This window comes from Lepidochelys kempii, chromosome 1 (assembly GCF_965140265.1).
Source record: "Lepidochelys kempii isolate rLepKem1 chromosome 1, rLepKem1.hap2, whole genome shotgun sequence".
NCBI lineage: Eukaryota > Metazoa > Chordata > Testudines > Cheloniidae > Lepidochelys > Lepidochelys kempii.
The window spans coordinates 114345888-114361845 of NC_133256.1; the positions used below are offsets into that span (position 1 = coordinate 114345888).

A 15958-nucleotide genomic window follows, 5' to 3' on the forward strand; every position below is an offset into this window, starting at 1 on the left:
AATTTATGGAATCAGTCAGCAGCAGCTGTGTCTATTCTGAAGTCCATTTTATGTTTTCCTGTGGTCATCGTAGGATCCACAGTGGTTCTTTTTAGTATCTCCTATGGCTTCAAGGTATACACCCCAGCAGTCTTTGGGTCTTCTTGAAAGATAGCTGGTACCATACATTTAGATCAGCAAACTGTTGCAGGAAATGTCTAAAAAGAAGACATCATGCATGTGGTATCCCTTGCAGGAGAAAGCCATCTTCTGTGAAGTGGTTTGCCACACCCCTGGCATTCTTTCATGTTCTTGTATTTCTTTTCTTTACTCCATGTTAGCATAGCCCTCTCTGGATCCCTTTGTGCTTATTCTGGTCAAGGTGGGTATTGTTTCTGGGCATCCTGAGGTATTTTCCTCCCTGTATCTATGGCTTCTAAAGTGGACTCCTCCTCAAAGTTATTTCTGATCAGAGTCTGTTGCTTCTTTATGTACTGACTTTGAAAGACTATGTTTTTGGCTATCTCTAGTGTGACATTAGGATCAGTTTGGGTTCCTTCTGACATTTGGCTGTCCCTCAGCCTACAACAAGGTTGTCTGTGATGACGGAAGAACTTACCTCCCACTAGCCACAGTGTTGGATTAGGTAGTAGAGGATTGTTATAAAATCATTCACTGACTCACCCTTCTCTTGCTTGTGTAAGTGAAATTGTGCCCACAAAAAAAAAAAAAAGAAAAACCACACTGTGGCATGGCATGAAATGCTTATCTCATTCTTCTTAACAGTCTTGAACTGTTTCATCTAAGCAGCTACAAGGCTTCTGGAAAAGAGCATGTCTCTGCTTCAGCTCCAATTTTACAGAGCAGGGTATTAACTTGTTTCTTCTCCGATTGCTGATCTAACCCCAACACTTGATGGAACTATGGAATCTGCTTACCCAGAGTGGCCATCCCTCCTGGTGCAGGAAATAGGTCGGGTCCGAGGTAGCCATCTCTGCTGTTTTTACCAGACTGTTTATTGTGCCCCCACCCCACCCCATAGGTGCTGGAACTTGGGATGCTGCAGCACCCCTTGGCTTAAAGTGGTTTCCATCATATGCAGGGTTTACAGTTTGGTTCAATAGCTCTCAACCCCCCCCACCCCCCATACATTGTTCCAGTGCCCCTGCACCACCCTTTTTTCTTGGTTGCCCCTACGTGGAGTAAGGTAGCTTAATCATTAAAGGAACCAAACTGGTGTTACTGTGGGCCTAGCATTAGCTTCGGTGTTGCTTAGGGTCTCATCCTCCCTCCCTGGACTCACCACAGCAGGGCCCTCTGGCCACTGGGTTTTTCAGGCCTTTTCTCTGCCAGCTCAACTGCTCTAGACATTCACAACTTATACCACATCCATCTGTTCTCTATCTAATGCAGATCAGCTTCCCCTCCACACTAGGGCTATCACCTTTGAAATGCAAAACAAGAATCCCAGAACCCACTCCCCGCACAAGACAAGCCCACCCCCCAACCCCTAAGCAACGAGTTAAGAAAAACTGTTTCACTAGGAGGGAGGTGAAGCACTGCAATGGGTTACCCAGGGAGGTGGTCAAATCTCCATCCTTAGAGGTTTTTAAGGCCCAGCTTGACAAAGCCCTGGCTGGGATGATTTAGTTGGGGTTGGTCCTGCTTCAAGCAGGGGGTTGGACTAGATCTCTTGAGGTCTCTTCCAATCCTAATCTTCTATCAACTCCACAACCCCTCCTCCCTCCACAGACACTTATCGAATCTAGAGAGATAACACATATAGATAAGATTACTTAAACGGCAGAAGTGGGAACACTACAGCATCTTTAGCTGGACACAAACTTATAACGTTAGCTATCCCAGTGTATTGTGATAATGCAAATCTTCAGACCCATGTAAAAAGAACCCAGCAGATTTAATTTTTCTGGCAACCGGCAAATCCATTTAAAAAAAAAAACAGCCAGGCTGCTGGTCAAATACCAGCCAGGGCTAAAACTACTCCACACCAGCTCAGATGCATGATGGGACAGGGAAGGGAAGGTAAAGTCCTGACTCCACTCAGTGCCCCTGCCTGCCCACTCCCTACCCATCCTAATGGAAAGGAGAGTAGTGCCTCCCTCTCTCCAGGCTGCTGTTCCCCCTCAGACACAGACTGTAAAAGGGCATGCACAGGCATATAAGGCAGCTCACAACTGAGCCCTGCAGGGTTAAAGGGACAGCACGAGGAAAATCAGCTTACAGTCAGAATGGGAAATCAGAAAAAGTTACTATTTAATAGCATCATGCATCAAACTACTTGTATTCTTCTTCTATCAAATTGATCCAATTAGTTGTGCACATCTACAGTACAATGACTATCAAGGCTGACATTGAATGCAAGGGAGAAAGTTTGGGGCAATATGAGTTCAGACTGACTTATAGGTACCTCTGCAGTGACAGAGTATCTAAGTCAGCCTTTCCAGCAGCTGAGAGGTCCTTAAAAGTTTGATATTTTATTCTGAAACAGTTTAAGACAATGGACTGTTAATACAGAGCCACTGTCACTGCAGCAAGTCCTTTCAAGCCAGCCAGAATCAATGCCATAAGGACTTGCCCGAAATGGGAAACAGAAACCGTAGACAGAAACATCTTGCAGAGGGCCCAAAGCAAGGGGCAGCATGTGATTGTGTTATCCCAGGGATAAAGGAGGGACTCCACCTCCCTCTTGCTCCCCGAGGGAAGTAATTTGTGCCAGCGCTTTTCTTGGCAAAGCTTATTTTTTCCTCATGTACTAGCTATACTGCCCTGGCTGGTGCACTGGGGGTCTGGAATCAAGGCTCCTCCCACTCTGTGCCACCCAGGTGCAGAGGAAGGGGAATGGGGCCCACCATATGAGTAGCCTGCACAGAGAAGTGCACAGTATGTCCCCTTTATGCACGAGTATGTAGCTGTGATTAGCTCACAACTTAGCCCTAAGCATGGTCCATCAGCAGCAGTTTGACAGTGTGTCTTCTCCAGTATTATCTTCAGCCAACCCGTGTGGAGGCAGGAACTTTGTTAAACATTGCTGGGGCCTTCAGAAATGGACACGCCCCTTGTGGTAGCTGAGAGAGTCAGGTACCTGTAAGAGGAACTCCCCAAAGATAAAAGCCAATATGGCATTATTCCATAAGGTGCAAATCATATTACTGAAGCTAGTTGAATTGACCATTGTGGGCAGCAGATTTGGATCTTTTTCCTTAACTTTGAAAAATCACAATCAGTTTGTTATGGTCAGTCATTTTTATTAAACTATTTCAGTCTATGGATTTTCATTAGCCATTTGCAATGCAACATCTTTCATGCATCTGATATTTAAAATTCATTGGTCCATCTCTCACTGGCCACCTAAATCGCTGGATGACTTAATCTTTATAAATGGGAGCACAGCCTGGGGAAGTCACTAGAGCATTGACTCTCTCAGGAGCACACTGGAGAAGGAGAAGATGAACACTTAAATTTCTGCATAATTAAAGGTTTCAGAGTAACAGCCGTGTTAGTCGGTATTCGCAAAAAGAAAAGGAGTACTTGTGGCACCTTAGAGACTAACCAATTTATTTGAGCATAAGCTTTCGTGAGTCCTCTTGCTCTCTTGGATTCAGCTCCAATCCCATCCATCTCCGATCCCCTGATGGGGAACCCGATCATGAAGACCCTCGTCTGGTCGGGGACAGGAGTCTTGGGGATGCCTGGCTACTACTCCAGCTGCTCCCAGATCCTGCTATAGCCCCATTTGGGTCAGGAATCTGTTCCTTAGAGCGGTCATCCTCCTCCAGCCGCACGATTAACTGTGCTTTGGTGAATTTTCCAATGTTCAATCCTCTCTTTCTGCACAGAGTTACAGTGTCCTTCTTAAGGAGATGGTGATAGGCCATCACTCCACTGTTTCCAACTTGTTGTGGACTCACAGGCCTCTGTGCTCTTAGCTCCCCATGGTTTCCAGGGAGAACCCTTAGTGTGCCAGCCCTTCTTGAGGTCACCACCTCTTTACCAGGGTCGAGCTGCAGACTCCTCCACTCCTGGGACTGCTCACTGCAATCCCCAGGGGAACCCAGTTACTGCAAAAGTCCTTCTCTCTCCCAGGGCCAAGCTGTAGGCTCCTCTGCCCCTGAGACTGCTCACTGCAGTCCCCAGGGGGACCCCATTACTGCACAGTCCTTCTCGCTGGTCACACACTCCCAGGGGTTAACCGCCCCCCGAAACTGCTCCTCTCTGAGACTTCAGCACGCCTGGTCCTCGTCAATTCCCCTTCGTTTTACTGCTCCCCAGTCACTTACTGCAGAAAGCGCCGCCCACGGGGTGCAGTACATCCCACCGCTCTCACCAGTTGTCACGGAGTCCCCGGGCGATGCTCTGGAACTGCTCCCCATAAAGCCAGTCAGGACTCTGGGCAAGTCTCCTTTCTGTGAGCAGCCTATCTTCAGGACACAAAGCTCACACAGCTTCCACCTTCCTGGGTCTGACCTCGGAGCATTCAGCATCCTCTGCCCCTCCATGTGCTTCCACCAGCGAGTCCGCCAGGCGGGGTCTTGGGGCTTGGGAAGTCAGAAGGTCCTGCACCCCAACTCCGCAGTCAGACGTGACTCTCAGCCAGCCAGTAAAACAGAGGTTTATTTAAACGACAGGAACATGGTCTAAAACAGAGCTTGCAGGTGCAGAGAACAGGACCCCTCAGCTGGGTCCATTTTGGGGGGCAGTGAGCCAGACAACCATGTCTGCACTTCACTCCATGTCCCAGCCAGCCCCAAACTGAAACGCCCTCCAGCCCCTCCTCCTCTGGGATTTCCCCTTTCCCGGGCCAGGAGATCACCTGATTCCTTTGTTCTCCAACCCTTTAGCTCTCACCTCACAGGGGGGAAGGGCCAGGCCATCAGTTGCCGGGAAACAGGATGTTGGCCATTCTCTGTGTCCAAACCCCTGCATACACCTGCCCTCTAGGGCTCTGCAATGATCATACAACCTTACCCCACCACCTAGATACTTAAGAACTCATAGGGGAAACTGAGGCACCCCCACACTATTCAGAGAAAACATTAAGAACAGTCCCACTTCGTCACATAGCTCATGAAAGCTTATGCTCAAATAAATTGGTTAGTCTCTAAGGTGCCACAAGTCCTCCTTTTCTTTTTGCACAATTAAAATCATGCACAAAGAGAGGCTGTGTACATGGAATCCACATATAAAAATAGCGGGGCTCCTTCCTGACTAAGGGAAAAAGATGTAAACTAGATTTGTTAGTCTAGCAACAATTACGTTCAGTTTTCTCTTAGCATAGTCACACTGGGTAATTGCTGTGGGTGCCTTCCTCACTGACTGGTATTACTATTCACTGGCTCCTCAGCTCACCTTGACTATAGCGGTACTGGTGTCCTTTCTCCCATCTTGTACGCTGTCAATGGGAGCAACAGGCCAAAAGAAGGCTCTGTGTGGTTGATTCCCGCCCCCGACCCCTTTGGGATACTGAACTTGCTGGGCCAAATGCCAGCCTGGGGTAAGCAGGCACAACTCCTTTGACTTCAACTGATTGTGCCGGCTAACACCAGCCCATTGTATTTGGCAGGTACCATCCCTCAGTCTTGTCTACAGCTTTCTCTATACTACAAGCTAGGGGTGAGATTCCCCTGCTCGTGCCCACACGTTCACGCTAGCTCTCACTGAGAGTATACATAGCAGCGTAGCCGCAGTAGCATGGCTAGTGGCCACAGAGGTATATGGCTGAGCCCATACTCACTGGTTTCAGACAGGGTTGTACTTGGCATGAGTCAGCCGTGCCCCCGCTGCTGCCACCCACACTACCGTGGCTATTTACCTCCATACTAGCTCCCTGACAGCAAGTGCAACTACATGTACATGAGCAGGGGAATCACACCGGATAGATGCAGCCTGTGTGTTTGCTTCACAGGCAGCAGTTGGTGGAGGTAGGACTCTGAACACTAGTCAGACTTTGACCTGAAAGGCCTGTGGTAGCCAGAACTGGATTTGATAACCCAGGAGGCCACTCAGCCCTCTGTTCCCAAAGTGAATGAATTTCCCATTCTCCTCAAACAAACAGAATTAACAGTTCTTAAGGTCTTCTAACATATGGTCACTGAATTTAATACATCAAGACCATGCTAATTTTAAAACGTGTTTTTAAGGCATGTAGTGCTCCAGTTTTCCCTTTTTCTAACACTTTTATATTCAGTAAGTTGGAAGTTAACCAAGTACCAGACCCATCATTTGTTTATAATTCTTAAAAACAAATACATCACATTTTCTTATTTCACAAGACTTCAGATGGAGCTTCACACAGATCCAGACTAACACACAGTTTAATACAACTGTCTTCCTTGTGTAACCTTAATGCTATTATTCTGGACAGGGTCAACTGTTTTATATTGTTCTTCAGGAGCAGAAAACCTGTAAGTAACAAGGAAGGAAAGAAATCAACCCTTCTGGGAGTCTGGGCTGTAAATATCAGTATAGTGAGATGTCTCATCGGAAGGGGGAGGGGGAACAAAAAAAAGAGTAGAAATCTGACAAAAAAGCAAACTTCTGAATATTTTCACTCTTTGGACATGGAGAAGTGGTTTTACAGTTTCTAATAAGACCCTTTAGGTGCTTTCAAATAGCATATAACAGTTCTGAGCATTGCTCCACTTTATGGATTTATATGATACAAATATAGAGATTACAGTAAACAGAGTATGTTTGTGCCCTGATCACCACATTGGGATAACTAGTGATGAGCTGCCAAAATCTTAACAACTGGTTCCCTCCTCACCCCACAAGAGGGTCGTTGCCCACCCCCACCCCCTGGGACTCCTGCCCCATCCAACCCCCCATGTTCCTTGTTGCCCCCCCTTCCAGGATCCCTGCCCCATCCATCCCCCTCCCCTGACTGCCCCCAGAACCGGGAAGGAGGGTCTCGTGGGCCACCATAGTGGGTGCCCACCCCACCCCTAAGAGCCAGAGGGACCTGCTGGGGGACAAGGTGGGGAGTCCCAGTGGTGCTTACCTGGGGCAGCTCCCAGGAAGCATCCGGCAGGTCCCTCTGGCTCCTAGGGGCGGGGGAGCATAGCTGGGGGGGGCAGCAGGGGGAGTGGCCACTCTCCCCACTGATCACATCAAAAGTGGCGCCTTAGGCACCACTCCCTGGAGCACTCACGGGGAAAATTTGGTGGGTGCAGAGTACCCACTGGCAGCTCCCTGCCCCACCCCCGGCCCTAGCTCACCTCCACTCCGCCTCTGCCCCTGAACATGCCCCCCTCTTCCCATGAATCAGCTGTTCAGCAGGAAGCCTGGGAGGGCTGAGAAGCAGGCGGCGGCTTCACACTCAGGCCGAGGGTGGCGGAAGTGAGCTGGGGTGGGGAGCGGTTCCCCTGCGTCCCCGTCCCCCCCCCCCCCGGGGTTACCTGCTGCGGCGCGGGCAGCCCTCCTCGCACCCCCCCTGACCCCAGCTCACCTCCACCTCCCTGGGCCTGAGTGCGAAGCCGCTGCCTGCTTCTCAGCCCGCCCCAGCTTCCCACGCGAACAGCTGATTCACGGAAAGCTGGGGGTAGAGGGGGCGCGGAGAAGCAAAGTGGGGCGGCACATTCAGGGGAGGAGGCGGAGGTGAGCTGAGCTGAGGCTGGAGAGCTGCTGGTGGGTGCTTTGCACCCGCCAAATTTTCCCCTTGGGTTCTCCAGCCCTGGAGCACCCATGGAGTCGGCGCCTAAGGCGCCACTTTTGGCCAGTTAAATTTAGAAGCCCTTTTAGAACCGGTTGTTCCGCGAGGGACAACCAGTTCTAAAAGGGCTTCTAAATTTAACAACCGGTTCTAGTGAACCGGTGGGAACCAGCTCCAGCCCACCACTGGGGATAACTAAGTATAACACAGTCAGACAATGAAAGAACCCAATTTCCAAAGGTAAACTATATTTTCCATGCTGCCTTTTAACTATCATGTAGTGGGTCACTGGTTTCTGAAAACATTTCAAAGCTAGTGTAGATCAACTCTGTCCTTGATAGGAACTGAATGGCTGGCCTACATATAGAGCCAAGTATGTGTGAACAATCTAGTGGAGGATGCTAGGATTCCATTACTGGAAGCCACCATTAAGAAACATACTCAGACTGAAAAATAAACTGGAAATAGCACAAGAAAATTTGATAGTGTCATTTGTCATTAATTTTCTGAATCTCTGGGTACACAGAATTGTCTTTAAAATCCCCCAATATGCTTGCTTATGCAGTCTAAGTCATCCTTATCAGCTACAATAACAGAGATGATGGAGAGGAAAACTGGTTAACACACAAAAGGCTATCCCTTGTATAGTTTTAACATTCCCCTGTCACTGTGTATTATGGAATGATAATAATGCTTTATCTGCCATGTTCCTACAGAAAAGCTATTCTGAGAAATAGGAGTTTAACAGTAATAATATTAGAAACATTTTTTCACAGAGTTCACCACCAAAAGTCTACCAGGACAGCTGTATAGAACAGTTACCTACATGTCAAGAAAAACTTCATTCCAGTATCTTTCATTAATATTTGATTGAAAATGTGATGGTCAGTAATTTATAAGTCAAGAGCTATGAAGGGAAAAAAGAGCAGTTTTTTGTATATGTATTTTTGACTAATAATAAACAGTTATTATTTATTAACGATCTCCCCTTGTTGGCTACCATCATTATGGATGTATTCACTGGATCATTTAACAGGAGCCAGCCTGAAGAGCTAGAATTGTGGGGACTCTGGGCTTACTTCATCAGCAGTAGAAAAAAAAAAGGGGGGGGGAGGGGGATGGGGGGGTATTACCTGTATCCACTCCAATTCAAGTATTGGACATATAATAGTGCTTTCTGCAGACCTTTAACCTTTGAGGTTAGATTTATGTCAAGGACAGGGCAAAGTTAGTCTTAAAACCTCCCACCATCTCCTTCTCACAAGCTGTTTTTACCAAGATCGCTGCTATTCCATACCACTGCCCTCACAGCCATTCATCTTCTTCTTAGCATATGTGCAACATGCCTCAGGTGGCACGTGACCAGGATTCATCACCGAATTTGGTCCGCTAGTTGGATCATTAGCTTCCCCGGCCTGGGCCAGGTACTGACAGGGAGTGCGACGTGAACATTGATCCATGCCCCCTACCGCCGTTCATTTGATACCCCTATTTGCTGACTGTAGCGCAGTGGCTTTCAAAGAGGGGTATGCGTACCCCTAGGGGTACGCAGAAGTGTTCTGGGGGTACATCAACTCATCTAGATATTTGCCTAGTTTTACAACAGGCTACATAAAAAGCACTCAGGCAGTCAGTACAAACTAAAATTTCATACAGACAATGAAATTGTACTGTATATGCTATACACTGAAATGTAATTACAATATTTATATTCCAACTGACTTATAAGTATATGGTAAAAGTGAGAAAGTAAGCAATTTTTCAGTAATGTGCTGTGACACTTCTGTATTTTTAATGTCTCATTTTGTAAGCTAGGAATTTTTAAGTGAGGTGAAACTTGGGAGAACACAAGACAAATCAGATCCTGAAAGGGATACAGTGGTCTGGAAAGGTTGAGAGCCACTGACATAGAGCACACAGGAGTAGAGAGCCCAGAAGCATGGGAGAACAAAATTCAGTGGCAGCAGATACCTTAGCAAAGAAGCAACTTAAAAAACTGCATTACTGTTTGCAGCTATCCCACCATCTTTGCTCTGAACCAGTAAGATCTCACAAACTGAGCTGAGGCTGCTGTACAGTTCTTGGATGGGAGACCTCTACAACAGCAGTTCTCAGCCCAGGGCCCCAAGCAGGGCTACCATTAGATTTGCTGGTACCCCGTGCAGAAAGCCAAAGCCCCAGTATGTGAGGCTGAAGCCCAGGGCTGCGAGCCCCGCCACCTGGGGCTGAAGCCAAAGCCTCAGCAATTTAGCATGAGGCCCCAAGCAATTTCCCTGCTTGCTATCATCTAACACTGGCCCTGGTTTTATATACAGAAGAATAGCTAGTTTCAGAGTAACAGCCATGTTAGTCTGTATTCGCAAAAAGAAAAGGAGTACTTGTGGCACCTTAGAGACTAATCAATTTATTTGAGCATGAGCTTTCATGAGCTACAGCTCACTTCATCGGATGCATACTGTGGAAACTGCAGCAGACATTATATACACACAGAGATCATGAAACAATACCTCCTCCCACCCCACTGTCCTGCTGGTAATAGCTTATCTAAAGTGATCATCAAGTTGGGCCATTTCCAGCACAAATCCAGGTTTTCTCACCCTCCGCCCCCACCCCACACAAACTCACTCTCCTGCTGGTAATAGCCCATCCAAAGTGACAACTCTCTTCACAATGTGTATGATAAACAAGGTGGGCCATTTCCTGCACAAATCCAGGTTCTCTCACCCCCTCACCCTCCTCCAAAAACCACACACACAAACTCACTCTCCTGCAGGTAATAGCTTATCCAAAGTGACCACTCTCCCTACAATGTGCATGATAATCCAGGTGGGCCATTTCCAGCACAAATCCAGGTTTTCTCACCCCCCCCCATACACACACAAACTCACTCTCCTGCTGGTAATAGCTCATCCAAAGTGACCACTCTCCCTACAATGTGCATGGTAATCCAGGTGGGCCATTTCCAGCACAAATCCAGGCTCTCTCACCCCCCCACCTTTTTTTTTTAGCTGTGGCACAGGGGGGCTGTGAAGTGTTTTTGGAGAACGTTGAGCGGGGCGCAGAAAGAAAAAGGTTGAAAACCTTTGCTCTATGGAACATGTACACCTGGGACTTGTACCAGAAACATCCATATGATCTGACCACACAGCTCTGTCAGAAGTACCAAATATAAATGCCAATACTTTCAGATGAAATGGCTGACAGCTTCTGACCGTTCATGGTCACCAAAGACACTATGGGTGCTGCTTCCCTCACGCAGCAGCATGTTGCCAGCTTGCAACTGGGGCAAGAAGAAAATGGGGACACCTTCCATAAATTCTGGCAGTTTGCTTTTTCATTTGAGGGGAAGGGATTAGGATTTTTGTTAAAGGGTTAGATTTTGGGTATTATCTCTACTTTACAGTTGGAAAAAGTGGACAGGTTAAAACCATTGCAAAGTCAAGGCTAAGATTCTGGAGTTCTTGGGCTCCTCACTCTGCTAAACACTCTAGAACATCTTCGAGTTACAGTGGTGGGCAGCCTGCGACCTATGGGCCACATGCGGCTCATCAGGGTAATCTGATTGCGGGCCGCCAGACATTTTGCTGATGTTGACTGTCCGCAGGCACGGGGCCGTGCAGCTCCCACTGGCCACGGTTCACCGTTCCTGCTATTAGTGGAGTTAGGGCCAGATTTTTAAAGGTTTTTAGACACTTGAAGATGCACCTGGTGGGAATTTCAAAGGCACCACATCTTCAGGTGCCTAAAAACCTCTAAAAATAGTGACCTAGTAGTGCCACTGAGTTCAATGGGAGTAATCAAGTACTATTCAGCAGGAGTGAGAGTGACAGAACTGGGGTAAAAAATTATTAACAAATGTGCATTTTTAGTGATAGGTATTAAATTACTCTGATAAGATATGCTCTTGGCAGCATGACCCATCCATGAGATCATGAGATGGGGTTTTGGATTAGGCCCCTGAAGACATAATTTATACCCTGAAGCTATGGAAAACTTTGGATAATTACTGCAACACGTGGAAGGGTCATCCACAGCAAACAGCTGACCTCATTTTACTAACTCTTCTCATCGGTATTAACATTAGATCCATACAACATTAGTGACTGAAGGAAAACAAATGGACAGGACAGAAAACTTCCAGGGCGCCCGCCCTGGTCTTCACCCGGTGGGAGGAGGTATTGTTTCATATTCTCTGTATATATATAAAGTCTGCTGCAGTTTCCACAGTATGCATCCGATGAAGTGAGCTGTAGCTCATGAAAGCTCATGCTCAAATAAATTGGTTAGTCTCTAAGGTGCCACAAGTCCTCCTTTTCTTTTTGCGGATACAGACTAACACGGCTGTTACTCTGAAACCCATAATTATACAGTTTATTATTGAGTGAAATGGGATTTTTTTTTAAGAGCTGGCACTAGAGCCCGTCCAGCCCCGGTACCCTTTGCACTACCCCACGAAGAAAGAAGAGAGCGGGGTACTGACCGGCGCAGATCCTTGGCTCCTCGTGGACGGACGACGGATCACTCAGGGAGGGTCTGTGTGGGTGCAGCTGCTCACCACGATTTCCGCCCTGGTCCACCCGCCAGGCGGCGGCGGCTGCCCCAGGGAACACAGTCAGAGGGGGCAGACCCACAGCTCGCTGGCCCTCGGCGCTGGAGGGCCGCCTGGTCACCCTCCCGCCCACGGGCAGTGACACAACCAGCCCCGGCCCAAACTCTGTACGGGGGCAGCCGCCCACCCCGCTACAGAGCCCAGCTCGCGGGGCTCAGGCCAAGGCCACTTACAGCGGCTGCGGCGGGCGAGGCAGGAGCGAGCGAGCCCGGCGCTCGGCAGCCCGCCCAAGCCGCGGGGTTATTTCCAGCCTGGGGAACAGCTGGCGTCCCCGGAGCACGGGGCGGGCCCGCGAGCGCCCGGACAGGGGGAGAGCGCCCCCTCCCCGGCCTCCCGCCGGTCCGCCAGGGAGAGGGCGGCAATCCTCGGGGGCGGTGGGAGGAGAGGCAGAGGCAGGTCATGACTCATCACAGCGCCCTGCTCTGGGGGATGTGACTTTTCCCCCGGCTCGCTGACCTGCCACAGGTGGGGCGGCAGCAAGTGCATTGTATGCCAGGGAGCCCCCCCTCCTCCCCGCCCCAGCAGAGCGCCTCTTGGAACCCACCTGTTCCTGCCCCCCCCCCCCAGGCTGTAGGTTTAAACGTGAAGCAAAACAAGAACAGGATTTCTAGGCTGCGATGCAGGCACCGAGGAAAGAGCAGTGAGCTTCAAGTCCCGAGCCTGATGAATAACTTAAAAATCAGCTAGATACTATGCTCCTCATACATCCTGAAATTCATGCTAGTCAACGAACATATTTATACATAATGAATCAGCCCAGCTCCAGCTTTCATATACATGTGACATTTAAATGATATCGATTTTAAGGTCAGAAAGGGCCATTATGATCATTTAGTCCAGTGGCTCTCAGCCTTTCCAGATTACTGTACCCCCTTTGTACCCCAAGTTTCACCTACTTACAAACGACTTGCTTACAAAATCAGACATAAAAATACAAAAGTGTCCCAGAACACCATTACTGAAAAATTGCTTACCTTCTCCTTTTATATAATTATAAAATAAATCAATTGAAATGTAAATATTGTACTTACATTTCAGTGTACTGTATATAGAGCAGTAGAAACAAGTGATTGTATGAAATTTTAGTTTGTACTGACATCGCTAATGCTTTTTATGTAGCCTGCTGTAAAACTAGACAAATATCTAGACGAGTTGATGCACCCCTTGGAAGACCTCTGTGTACCCCCAGGGGTATGCGTACCCCTGGTTGACACCATTGATCTAGTCTGACCTTCTCCATAACACAGGCCAAAGAATTTCATCCAGTCAAGACCATCAACTTGTGTTTGAACTAGAATATATCTTCATAGAGCAGGGGTGGGCAAACATTTTGGCCTGAGGGCCACATCGGGGTTCCAAAACTGTATGGAGGGCCGGGTAGGGAAGGCTGTGCCTCCCCAAACAGCCTGGCCCCGCTCCTTATCTGCCCCCCTCAGAACGCCTGACCCATCCACCTGCCCCTGCTTCTTGCCCCCTGACCGCCCCCTTAAGGGACCCCCACTTCTAACTGCCCCCCAGGACCCCACCCACTATCCAACCCCGTTGCTCCCTGTCCCCTGACTGCCCCAACCCCTATCCACACCCCCGCCCCCTGTCAGGCCCCTGGGACTCCCATGCATATCCAATCACCCCTTTTCCCTGTCCCCAGAACCTCCACCCCATCCAACTGCTCCCTGCTCCCTGTCCCCTGACTGCCCCCGGGATCCCCTGCCCCTTATCCAACCCCCACTCCCCCGCAGTCCCCTTACCATGCCGCTGAGAGCGGCAGGACTGGCAGCCACGCTGCCCGGCTGGAGCCAGCCACGCCACTGTGTTGCCTGGCAGGAGCTCACAGCCCTGCCGCCCAGAGCGCTGGCAGCGCGGCGAGCTGAGGCTGTGGGTGAGGGGGGACAACAGGGGAGGGGCCGGGGGCTAGCCTCCCTAGCCGGGAGCTCAAGGGCCAGGCAGGACGGTTCCATGGGCCAGATGTGGCCCGTGGGCCGTAGTTTGCCCACCTCTGTCATAGAGAGTCATCCAGTCTTAATTTAAACATATAAATAAAACATACTTTTATACATCACTGTAGATATAATGTGATCCTTGTCAGAATGATTTAGTGTGGAAATATTGTGGAAGATGTTGAATAAGTGTGTCTGCTATTATTGGAGCAGCTGGCTTCAGGATTATCGAGGTCAACTGGTGAACCTGACCAGCACTTCTTCCCCCCGAAAACAAACAAACAAAACAAACAAACAGTTCTGATTTCAGATTCGTTCGCTCTGGTACTGGCATACAAAAGGTATATGACAACTTGCAGGCAATGATGATATTCTGCTACTTTCACTGGCTGGCACCCTTAAAATATTTTTTAAAATACCTAATGCACTGAGGTGTGTCAAGTAGCTTTTGCACCATCTGATGTGTGATAAACATGACATTACTCACAATCAGAAATCTAAGCCTACAGAATGTAAAGATTAAAAGAAAAGCATTTTTCTTTAAATGAATGTAGTCAATGTGCTTATTAGTTTGCTGCAGCAGCAGGAGGGAGTGGGTGGGTATTTCAATGCTGGCACATTTCTATTTGGCAACAGTGAATAGCATGAGTGTTTGCAGATAGTGCTCTGTGGAATCCCCAGATTCTGCAGATTTCCCTACCAATTTTGTCTCAAGATAATTAAGATTTTTAAATAATAAAAGAAAAAGTTAAAGAGGAAGTGCAAGCTCCAGCTGGATCAAATGAATTTTAAAAACACTTCAATTTTTTTTTACACAGTACTGCCTTCAAATTAAAAATTATGATTAAAACGCAATTTTGCTCTGAAAAGTAGCTATGTAAAAATGACACCTGCTTCCTCTGCTTCCTGTGTCTATCCAGAGTTGTATCTACTTACTTTAGTGATTTAAAAAATACTGTAGTGTGTATTAGTCTTTACAGCTGTTGACAGTGCAGAGCCAACATGGTTATGGGACAGTGAGCCAGATTGTTTCTGGTTTACACACCAACAAAACTTGTCCACACTGGGGATTTGCCTAATTGCAGCCATCTCCACCTCCACTGTCTTCAAATTCTGCCTTCTCTTTCAAGCAAGGGTAAACGCCACCAGCACAAACAGCAGTTTTGCTTGTTTAGTGAGTCTCACCAGTTCAGCTACACCATTGCTTAGTCACTAATGGCTGTAATCATGGCAAACATCCAGCATAGACAAGGCCTCAGACCCTAGCCTTGCAAATTGGTCTCCAAAAGTGAACTTTGCGTCACATGGAGCTATTCACTTTAAAGAAGTGCAAGTGTAGAGGCTGTCTGCAGGATTGAGGCCTACACTTAGAGGGCCAAGGCTTCAGATGAAGGCAATGCGGTTTTTCAGAGATATAACTGAAGGCAGAATTTGAAGACACTGGAGTAGCACAAATGTAAAGAGGGGCAGAATTTTGGCCTGAAGACTCCTTATCAGTGGTGATGTTGCACAAACAGTATAGAACCCAGATTGACTTTCAGATCCCAGTTTGTTTACATTGTTTACATTACATTACATATGGTTTACATTAAAAACAACATCTTTTAATTTATTAGCTGAGCAAATTGTATCAATAAGCCATTAAGAGAACAAGTCCTGCAAAGGGAAGAAGGAAAGTTCCGAGTCCTTGCAACAACTGAGCTCTACACATGCTTGACTAAACAGAATGTGACCAATACATTCTGAGAAATCTCCTTCTGTCCA

The 15958-nt window shown here is 48.0% G+C and overlaps 1 protein-coding gene across 4 annotated transcripts in view; it reads right to left on the minus strand.

Moving 5' to 3' along the window:
• GPR45 (G protein-coupled receptor 45) overlaps positions 1-12595 on the minus strand; it is a 35509-nt gene extending 22914 nt beyond the window's left edge. For all 4 annotated transcript variants that reach the window (XM_073351395.1, XM_073351385.1, XM_073351376.1 and 1 more), the window contains exon 1: positions 12129-12595. The gene's annotated coding sequence lies outside the window, so the exon portion shown is untranslated. The remainder of the gene's footprint in view (positions 1-12128) is intronic.
• Positions 12596-15958: the final 3363 nt, after the last annotated feature.